Source organism: Microcaecilia unicolor, chromosome 5 (genome assembly GCF_901765095.1).
Source record: "Microcaecilia unicolor chromosome 5, aMicUni1.1, whole genome shotgun sequence".
In the NCBI taxonomy this organism is placed as follows: domain Eukaryota; kingdom Metazoa; phylum Chordata; class Amphibia; order Gymnophiona; family Siphonopidae; genus Microcaecilia; species Microcaecilia unicolor.
In genome coordinates this window covers 72,473,466-72,482,991 of record NC_044035.1, presented here as the reverse complement: position 1 = coordinate 72,482,991, position 9,526 = coordinate 72,473,466, and the positions used below count along the sequence as shown (strand labels likewise).

At 41.8% G+C, this 9,526-nt stretch overlaps 1 protein-coding gene across 1 annotated transcript in view; it reads right to left on the bottom strand.

The window, feature by feature from the left end:
• INPP5A (inositol polyphosphate-5-phosphatase A) overlaps positions 1–9,526 on the bottom strand; it is a 778,463-nt gene that overhangs the window by 345,005 nt on the left and 423,932 nt on the right. The window lies entirely within an intron of this gene.

The following is a 9,526-nucleotide window of genomic DNA, read 5'->3' as shown; positions in this document are numbered from 1 at the left end:
TCAATGAATACTAGTTACTGTTTGCTGGAAACTTTCCCATCAAGGCTACAGCTTTGTCTTTTTGTTGTTGTTCCTTTTATGCCTTGGATTGCTAATATCAGTTTATTTAAATATTTACAATATTTATAATCTGCATAACTGGAATCTATGCTGGGGTAATATTATAAAGCTTTAATTGCATGTAAGCCCTGTTTTATGTTCAGAAGAGGGGTTTTTTAAAATTGTGTGACTGCATATGAGAGTCAAAAGAATGCAAATGGAAAAAGCGTGCTTACTTTTATATGATTTGTATGAAAAGATTTCTGGAGGCATAAGCATGAAGAATGTATGTATTTTGAACGTGTGTATTTCACAAAATACCATTTGTGAAGCCTGTATATCTTTGTACAGAACTGGAGTTCGTTTTAGGGGCCTACGTTGCACATTTTGGCATTCTAACAAAAGAGGCCTGTTACATAAGGTTACAACCGTTATGTTCTCTATTTTTAATTTGGTCTAAACCACTCTAGGCAAATCTTACGGACTGAAAGGACATAGTGAAAAATGCAGAATAGAAACAGAAAGACAGGATTAGAGGTGCCTTGTGCACGCTGAATTAAAGACAAAGTGCTGGGGGAAAGCTGAGAGGAGCAAACAGTTCATCATATTACTTCACTGCCCTCTTGTTAAGAAATAGGAAATGGCAAATTGTGGGGTCCTTTTCCAAAGGTGTGCTGAAAAATGGCCTGCGGTAGTGTAGAGATGTGTTTTGGGTGCACGCAGAATTATTTTTTAGCGCACCTACAAAAAATCACTTTTTTTTTTGCCGAAAATGGAAGTGTGGTAAAATGAAAATTGCCGTGCGCCCATTTGGGTCTGAGACCTTACGCAAGCCATTGACCTAGCGGTAAGGTCTCACGCAGTAACCGGGTAGTAATGGTCTACGTGCGTCAAATTCCACTTGACACGCGTAGCTGCTGTGTGTCAGAAAATAAAATATATATAACGGACGCGAACCAAAATTAAAATTACCGTAAGGGCCATGCAGTAACCGGGTGGTAACTCCAATTTGGCCCCTGTATTATATATCTGTAAATGACATCAAAGTTTGAGAAAGCTGCAGCCATAAGTTTTAATGTACATTCAGGAAACTCTCCCTCAACAATTCATATTCTAATCCAAGATTAATGTCTGAAATAAGATTAGAAGCTGAAGCGTCAATCCTAAGCATCAGAGTCATACCATACCTTCCTAAGCCTGCGCTTGTGCTAGCCATGTCTTAGTGAACAGGACCCCAGGGGAGATTACACTGACCTGTTTAAAGCCCTCCTATATAAATAACCCCAACTACATGGGGTAAAAGGACCTCGAGACAAAATTAACATGGGGAGAAAGGTTATGGAGGGCTAATGTCAAAATGCACTGTGACTAATAAGCAATGCACAGCCTTAATTCATCTTTTCTCCATCATTTTACTGACAGGGGCCACATTAGATTAAAAAGTGACCCAGCAAGAGCTTATTCAACAACACAAAGCAGGGGCAAAGAAAGATTAAAGAGGTACTGGCAGGTGTATAATTGCAGACTACAATTATGAACACCATGAACAACAAGAGGCCAAAGGATTTAACAAACAGAATAAGATGACATTCCTTTCTGAGTATGTTCTAAACATTGATAACCCAGCAACAGGATCTCCTATATAAAATGTTGAATAGGACGACATTTCAAGACCATTAGTAGTTGAATTTTAGACACAGTACTAAAGTGGCAGATCTAAGAATTCAGTTAAAATTGATTCAATTAAATGATTAGGTTATGTATACATCCATGCTTCATTATTTTTGGGTCATGTTGGTTATGTCTCCTAGTTAAGAGTCATGCTTGTCTCTTGCCCAATGAAATCAGTTAAACCACAGCTCAGGTTTTGTTCTCTTTTCTGCTTGTGATGTCATTTGACAATTAACAAAAAAAAAATGAGGATTCATTCAAAGCAGCCTGTAGTTACACACTAACACAAAACATGAATGAATGGTGTGCACCAAAAAAAAAAAAAAAATCAAACATTTAAGGAAGGAGGAAGAAGACCTCAGTAACTGTCTGTGGGCTCATATCTGACTCAAATTATTTGTCTCAACAGATTCCTTTGTAATCACTGGCCAAAAACCTCCATCAAACTTTTATTTAACAGTTTTGCTCATATTATTGTATATATATATATATATATATACACACACACACATATAGACAGAGAGATACTCTCTCAAGTCAAGTTTCAAGTCTCTTTATTACTTGATATATCGCCCATCAAATTTTGTCTGAGTGATTTACATACATAACAATACAATAAATCCAGATAAAGAAATAGAATTCCATTTGGATAGAAAATGAGAGGAAAAGAAGCAGTATAAGAGAGCTACAGTGCCCTCCAGGGCACCCCACCGCATTCACATTTCCAACATCCTTCCCACAAGAAAAGACTTCTAGGAAAACTTCCTTAAACAAATACATTTTCAGATTGGTTTGAAACGTAGATAGAGACTCCTGTGATCTTACGGATAATGGAAGAGTGTTCCAAAGACCAGGGCCTACTACACTGAAGATCTTCTTCCTAATACACTCAAACTTTAAAAGTAGGGACCTCAAGGAGGTTTTGTTGACTGGACCGAAGAGCTCGTCAACGGGAATAATAATGCAGCAACTGGGTTAAAAACGGGGGAAGATTAGTGAACAAGATCTTATGGACCAAGAGCAGAATTTTGTAGGAAATCCAAAACGTTAAGTGACAGCCAGTGAAAGAACCATGGTATCCAGAAAAAAGGACTCCCAACATTTTGCCAAATAACCCAAAATTCTGAGTACTTTTTTTCCCCAACAGGATGTAGCTCCAGCACACTGAGCTTGCAAAACAGTTGAGCTCTTAATTATTCACTGGCGTCAAAGACTTTGTGAGTGTGTCAAGGTTGAAGGAGGACACTTTGAACACAAATTATGAATTAACTAAGAAAATAAACCATTATTCTAATGCATATTCAACGGCCATACTAAATATTTAAACAATTGCAAAATATTTTGAAACTATGTAAGGGGTCCTGTTTTTTCCAGACACAGTGTAAATATAAATACATACATATACAGACATATGGACATGTGTGTGTGTGTGTGACACACACATACACAAACTGAAAGATACAGGTTTATGTAAATGTGTATGGCATGCAGATGAATACAAATATTGAGCATTTCCACTTACAATAAGACTTAAATAATTTTCACACCTTACAGACTATAAAAAGGCAAAGAGAGGTGTAAGCTGTACTTGGTGTCAACAACCCTAATGACAAAGGGGGTCTTTTACTAAGTCACAGTAGTGTTTTTAACTCTTGATAGAAATCAGCTGGTGGTAAATGCCAAGATGCTCATTATATTCATATGGGTGTCTCAGTGTTTACCACCAGCTGATTTCTACCACGAGCTAAAAACATTACCACAGCTTAGTAAATGACCCCCAAAAGGAGGGGGAGGACCTACATGGAGTCACAGCTACAACCCTGGCCACCCTTCTGAGGAGACTGTTGGGCCATGCTGGTCTTTATCTGCCATCATTACTGTTACTATGCATATTGTGATAAAGTCACATCCAGGATAGTTGGGTTAAGGCAGTGTCAGTTTGAAATACAAGTCCCAGAAGGCATTGCAGGCAAGGAGCCAGGGGGTGAGATGAGGAACCCGGACTGGACTCCTAGTTGCAATAGAGGAAGACATGGGTGTAAGCTGGCAGGATGTGTAGATTGGCTGCCACTAGGGGGAAAGTTAGGAAACCCTGTGTGCAGGAGCTCATCATTAGTCTAAGGCTGTCTTGTCCACAAGGAGGGTGAGCCCTTAGGTCCCGCAAGGCCCAAAAGGACCTCAAAGGACAGCCGCGCAATCCCACGTCTTCACCCGCGGCGACCGCTGTTCACCAAGGGTTGAGCCCCCAGCTGCAGGCGGTCAACGGGACTTCAGGAACCGCAGGGTTACCGGACTGGCCTGGGCTGGAACTGGGAGAGAAGCGGGCAGGTGGAAAGAAGAGTCCAAAGACTGGCAGCAGATCAGGACCGGCAGCAAAAGCGTAGTCGGGGTCTGGCAAGAGGTCAAGGCCGGCGGCTAGTAGAGAAGTCAAAGTCAGGCTGGAGGTCGAGGCAGGCAGCTAGGCAGAGATACCAGGAAACAGTCCAAATTCCAAAATCCGCAAAACCAGGAAAACAACAAAACACAGGAACCACGGAGATAGGCTTCGGGAACAGAACCTGAAGCAAAGTGCTAGCTCAGTTCCCTTCTTTAAATACAGTACAACATCAGCCGCCCCGCCCCCGTAGGAACAGCCCACTAATCCGGCCCTGGGTATCGGCAGAGCCCCTCTGATTGGCTCTGTCCGATTTCCCAGGCGGGACCACCAACTTGGCCTCCCAATCCGGCGCCTCAGAAGCGGAGCTCCGGGCCCTCCAGCCCAGGAGGGAGGAAGATGCCGATCATAGTGTCCCGGCGCTGCCTCCTTCGGCGGCGCGAACATCGCCCCACAACCGGCGACCTGAGAGACCGGCGGCCGCAGTCGCCGGCCTCCGGTCCCAGCCGGAACGGCCATCACTGCGGCGGGGCCCGACTCCACGCCGAGGCCTTCGGGCCGCTACCCCTCACCGCGGAGGATGCTGGCTCCCGCCCCCCGCGGCGGAAGAGCAGGTAGGGGTGCGGGACGCGACAAAGGCTTAACTCAGCTGGTATGGGTGTGGGGGAAACTAATGGAAGAAGAATGATTGGTTATGAGAGCAGAAGCCAGGGATTGATTAGGCAGGTGGGAAGGAGTCCCAGGACAGAGAAGCAGAGAGAGAGAGAGAGAGAGAGAGAGAGAGAGAAGCAGTTGCAGGCTGAAAACCCTTGGGTAAGAGAGGTCCTAAAGTACTGAAGCAGGCTGAAATCCCTTGGGTGTATCCTGAGGCTGTGCAATAAGAGCCAAAGTGCGTACTATGAGCCTCTTCTATAATGAATTGCACAATAAGAGCCTATTCTATAACAAACTACATAATAATTTGATAGTTGTAAACCACTTAACCATTAAGTTCAAGGTGGTGGAAAACACTATACATGGAATCAAAGTGAAATTTAAGCTAATAATACAAAGGACTAGTGCGATACATGAATGAAGTATAAGCAAGTGCAGTGTGCAAAAATGGGGTGATCACATTAGCTAGTAAGGTAGATCAACTGTTATCTAGATATTTACATGGGTCTTGGGCTTACAATTTGGTTAGTCTTTCAGAGTCTGTGCTCCTGGTCTTTTAGAGCCTATGCTCTCAAATTACAGTCTGATTATTGGGGTTCTATTGGTGTTCCATGATATTTTTTTAATAACCAAGTTTCCACTTGCCAGCAGAAGTTAATGTAGTCCGAGGTCAGTCTGATTTTCAAGGGTAAGGAGTTCCAGAGCTCCACTCCTTTCCCTAAGAGGGTGGTGTCAAACGTTCATTTCAAACAACAAACTTGGGTGGTAGGTATCGTTAATCTGATATCAAGAGATCTGAGAGCTCTTCTGAGTTGGTAAATCTGTACAAACTGTTGTAGATAGCTTGGTGATGAGCCATAAAGAATTTTGAATATTATAGCCAGCAGTTTGAATTTCACCCTTGCATTGATGGGGAGCCAGTTTAGTTTTATCAAGGAGTGGCGTGTTCACACCATCAGCCTCCACTGATTAATTTTGCCATCACATTTTGGACAATCTGCAATTTCCTTGTTAGTTTGTTCGAGAGGCTAAGGCAGACTATGATGCAGTAATCCAAGAAGGACAGAACCAGGGATTGTACAATTACCTGGAAATGTTTAGCGTCTAGAAGTGTTTGATGTGACAAAGAAATTTCAGTTTAAAGAAGCATTTACGGATCACACTGTTTGTATGAACTGACAAGGTAAGATGGGAGTCTATCCAGATTCCTAGCAGCTTTATCTCTTTCTTTATTGGTATTGCATTTCCCGCAAGTTTGGGTGGCATATTAGGTGGGAGTAATGAGTTATTCCCTATCCATAGTATATTGGTTTTATTCTAAGTTGATTTTCAATTTCAGGCAACAGAACCAGGCATAGAGTTTGCCAAAGACCTTTTTCATCAGTGAATAAACTGAGAGTGCGACCTGCCATTGGAAGAGGAGAATGATGCCATCCCAAGTGGTTTCAGCAATTCTCCCATGTCTCTTAGGTAGATATTGAACAGAATTGGGAAGAGCAGAGAGCCCTCTGGCACCCCACCTATCTCATAGTCAAGGGGCAGGGAATAAGGTCTACTGTCATTTGACTTGAATTGACCTAGAAAGCCTGTGAACCAGATTGCCACTTCGCCTGTGATTCCCACCTTGGCTAGCATCTCTAGTAGAAGTTTGTGATTCACCAGGTTGAAGGCAGCTGATAGATCCAGTTGCATCAGAAAGATTTGTTGGTTTCTACTGAGAAGTAAATTTAGGTGCCCAAAGAGGCTCATTTTCAAAGCACTTAGCCTCCCAAAGTTCCATAGAAACCTATGGAACTTAGCCTCCCAAAGTGCTTTGAAAATATGCCTCAAATTATACCAGAAATACAGCTGGCCTAAGTGTGGGCGCCTAAAATGCACAAGGAATTACAGAATAATCTGTACTCTGTGGGTGTCAGGAGGTATATGTATTTGTGGAGTATACTATGCAGCATGGGGGAAAGGCAGGTACACATGTGAGGAAGGTGTAAAGCTTATGTGTGAAGAGGTACAAGTGTGGATGTGGATGAATATGTATGGAGTTTGCACTGGATAGCTGTGAGGAGATGAAGCAGTACGTGGATGTGTGTGAAGGAGAAATGGGAGGCAAATGTCAATATGTGGGAGATGGGAAAGAGAGGGGTATCTATGTTGGGGTGATGAATATATGGCCATTTTTTGAGTCAGAGTCCAAGGGAGGAGAGGGCTGAGGGCCAGGATGAACCTCATTAACTGGATTAAAAGATGGGGTTACCTCAAAGGGAGGACCATCCATGCCAATACCACAACTGCAGGAATAGGGCCTCCTCGTCCAGTGTCGACAGGGATTGATACAAACTGGTAATAAGGCCTTTTCTAGCATTATTCCAAAGTGCTTTAAAACACCCACCCAAGACTACCCAGTTTTCTTTTTCTTTAAGCCTTTCCTTAAAGGCTCAATGTGGTATAGATTGCATTGAGCTGTGTGTATGTACTGGGATCTAATTATGAGCGGATTTTGTTTATATGTTTAAGATTTTTATATTGATTTTATTCATATTATTGCTCTTTTCTGTAATAGGCTGGAACAGTTCTTTGTATTAGATTGTAACTGGTGTGAGCATTCATGTTTTATGCTTTTGGCGACAAATGCAGGGTGTACTGGAATTAAGCATGCAATTTCTTTTTTTTTTAAATTAATTTGGATTTCAATAGTTCATTTTATATATAGGCATATATGCTACAGTATGGTGGTAATTTTATAAAGGCTTTATTGGAAATATATACCAGTATATATATGCATAAAATGCCTCAAAATTTCTTATAAAGAATTTTGAATATTATGCAGGTACATTTACATCAGCTCCCAAGCAGATGTAAATGTACACAGGTTCGTTATAGCTGAAATTTTGGCTGCTTTTGTGGGAGAAGTTTGTAAAGATCCATGGAAAGTTTACAGACACTATGGAACCAGGTGGTAACTGGTGAACTGCTATCTGATAAACCTCATATACATGAAATTGCAGGGTAGCGAGTCCAAGTTGTAGAATTGCAGTCCTAGTGTGTGATTCTTTGGGGACCTGTCTTTCATATCTGAATAGATTATAATCTAATGATACTCTGAATGCAACTCTTCAGGTACGTAAAGTCAAAGGTAGTATACAGGACAATGTGTACTTCTGTCTTGCTTTCAACTTTCAAACATACGATTAACTAGGTGTAAATTAGAAAAGTAGACGAGGTTGAGAAATTTACAAGCTCTGCCCCCCAAAATGAAGCTATAGAAAGAGGGACCACTATCTCAATTCCCAATATTAAATCTCTTTCCAGATCCCCTGTTAATAGGATTCCTTTAGCTAGCAGATGGATTGCAAATACAGGCAGTTTCATCTACTAAAAGAGAACATAAATCATCATTGAGAAAGGAAAGACCGCGGTAAGGTTATCACCATACAGCCTTCTCCATGAAAGGTTTGCATTAAAGCATTAGTGAAATTAATTCATCTTTCATAAGAGCTTTGAGCAGTTTCTTTGATCATATGATAACAACCAATTTCTCACTATGGGGCAAAAACTGAAAAAATTACTCAGCCCTGATAGACCACACAAATCTGTTTTTTAAAAAGGCCTAACTTTGTCTGGCATGCTGCTCCCAAAGGCATCATTTCAGATTCATACTCAGCCAAAGAAGGCCTATAAATCAACACAGAAGTTTTGTTTAGTTTTATATGCTGGTGGGCTGTAATTATTTTGAATTGCATTATGCCTCAATCATCTGTAATACTTTCCGATCATCCTTAAGTAGCAATAATAAAGAGAAGAGAAATCAGTCTTAGCCCAATAGAGAGCGTTTGCATTTATTTTAAATTATTTAGACATCACTTTGTTATTTATAAAGGGACAATATCTTCCAAATCTTTTTATAATCGTGCTCAGTTGGCAGAATTATACCTCTGCCTATAATTACTGTTTTGTTTCGGTGGCAGTATGTTTAAAATTTATTCTAGAAATGACTAGATATTGCATATCAACTACATACCCTCATACTTAAATTTAAGTTGAGAATTTCTGGGTCCCTTAGATACACAGAATGGGAAAACAGCCCAAGTAAATTAGGTCCTATGAAAACAATATGGCCATTTTTTTCTATCATTGATTATTCACAATCAATGATAGAGTCAAGCATAGCTCTTCAGCGAATGCCCAGAATGCCAGGGGGGGGGGGGGGGGGGGGGGGGGGGGGGGAGGAAGAAGAGGTGCTGCTTACGTGGGTTGCCACAAAAGCCAAGCACTTTCACTACTTTTTGGACAGCAAAATAAACATTTTGCAAGAGGATGCAACTCTGGATAGGAAGAGAGGAAGGAGAGCGGTGTCACTGCCGGGGTGGACAGTGCCCCTCTGCCCCCTCCCAGCTGGAATCCAAGTCCTGGATAAGCCAGTGAGTGGCACTGTTTCTGCTGCCCATTTAAGAAAAGGCTAGTTTTGAGACCTTCTTGTTGGACTGTCTTGATGGCTTGGCACTGCTTCTTCCTTCTTAATCCCTAACACCAGCTCTGAGTGATGTAGGGTTTAATAAGTAGTAGGAGCACTCAAGTTTGCAGCGCTGTTTTTGCGGGTGAGGGGGAATAGGAAGGAGCTTATTTTAATCTCATTTTTAAACATCATCGCGGTATCCCCAGCATACTCCTTGTCCCCGCTACAGCCCCTCTGAGCATCGTGCACAGGTAGATGTGAACGCTAGTCCGGCGCTAATGGCCTCTAGTGCACGCATTTACCTTTTGAGCATCAGGGCCTAAGGGCAGTAGTTCACA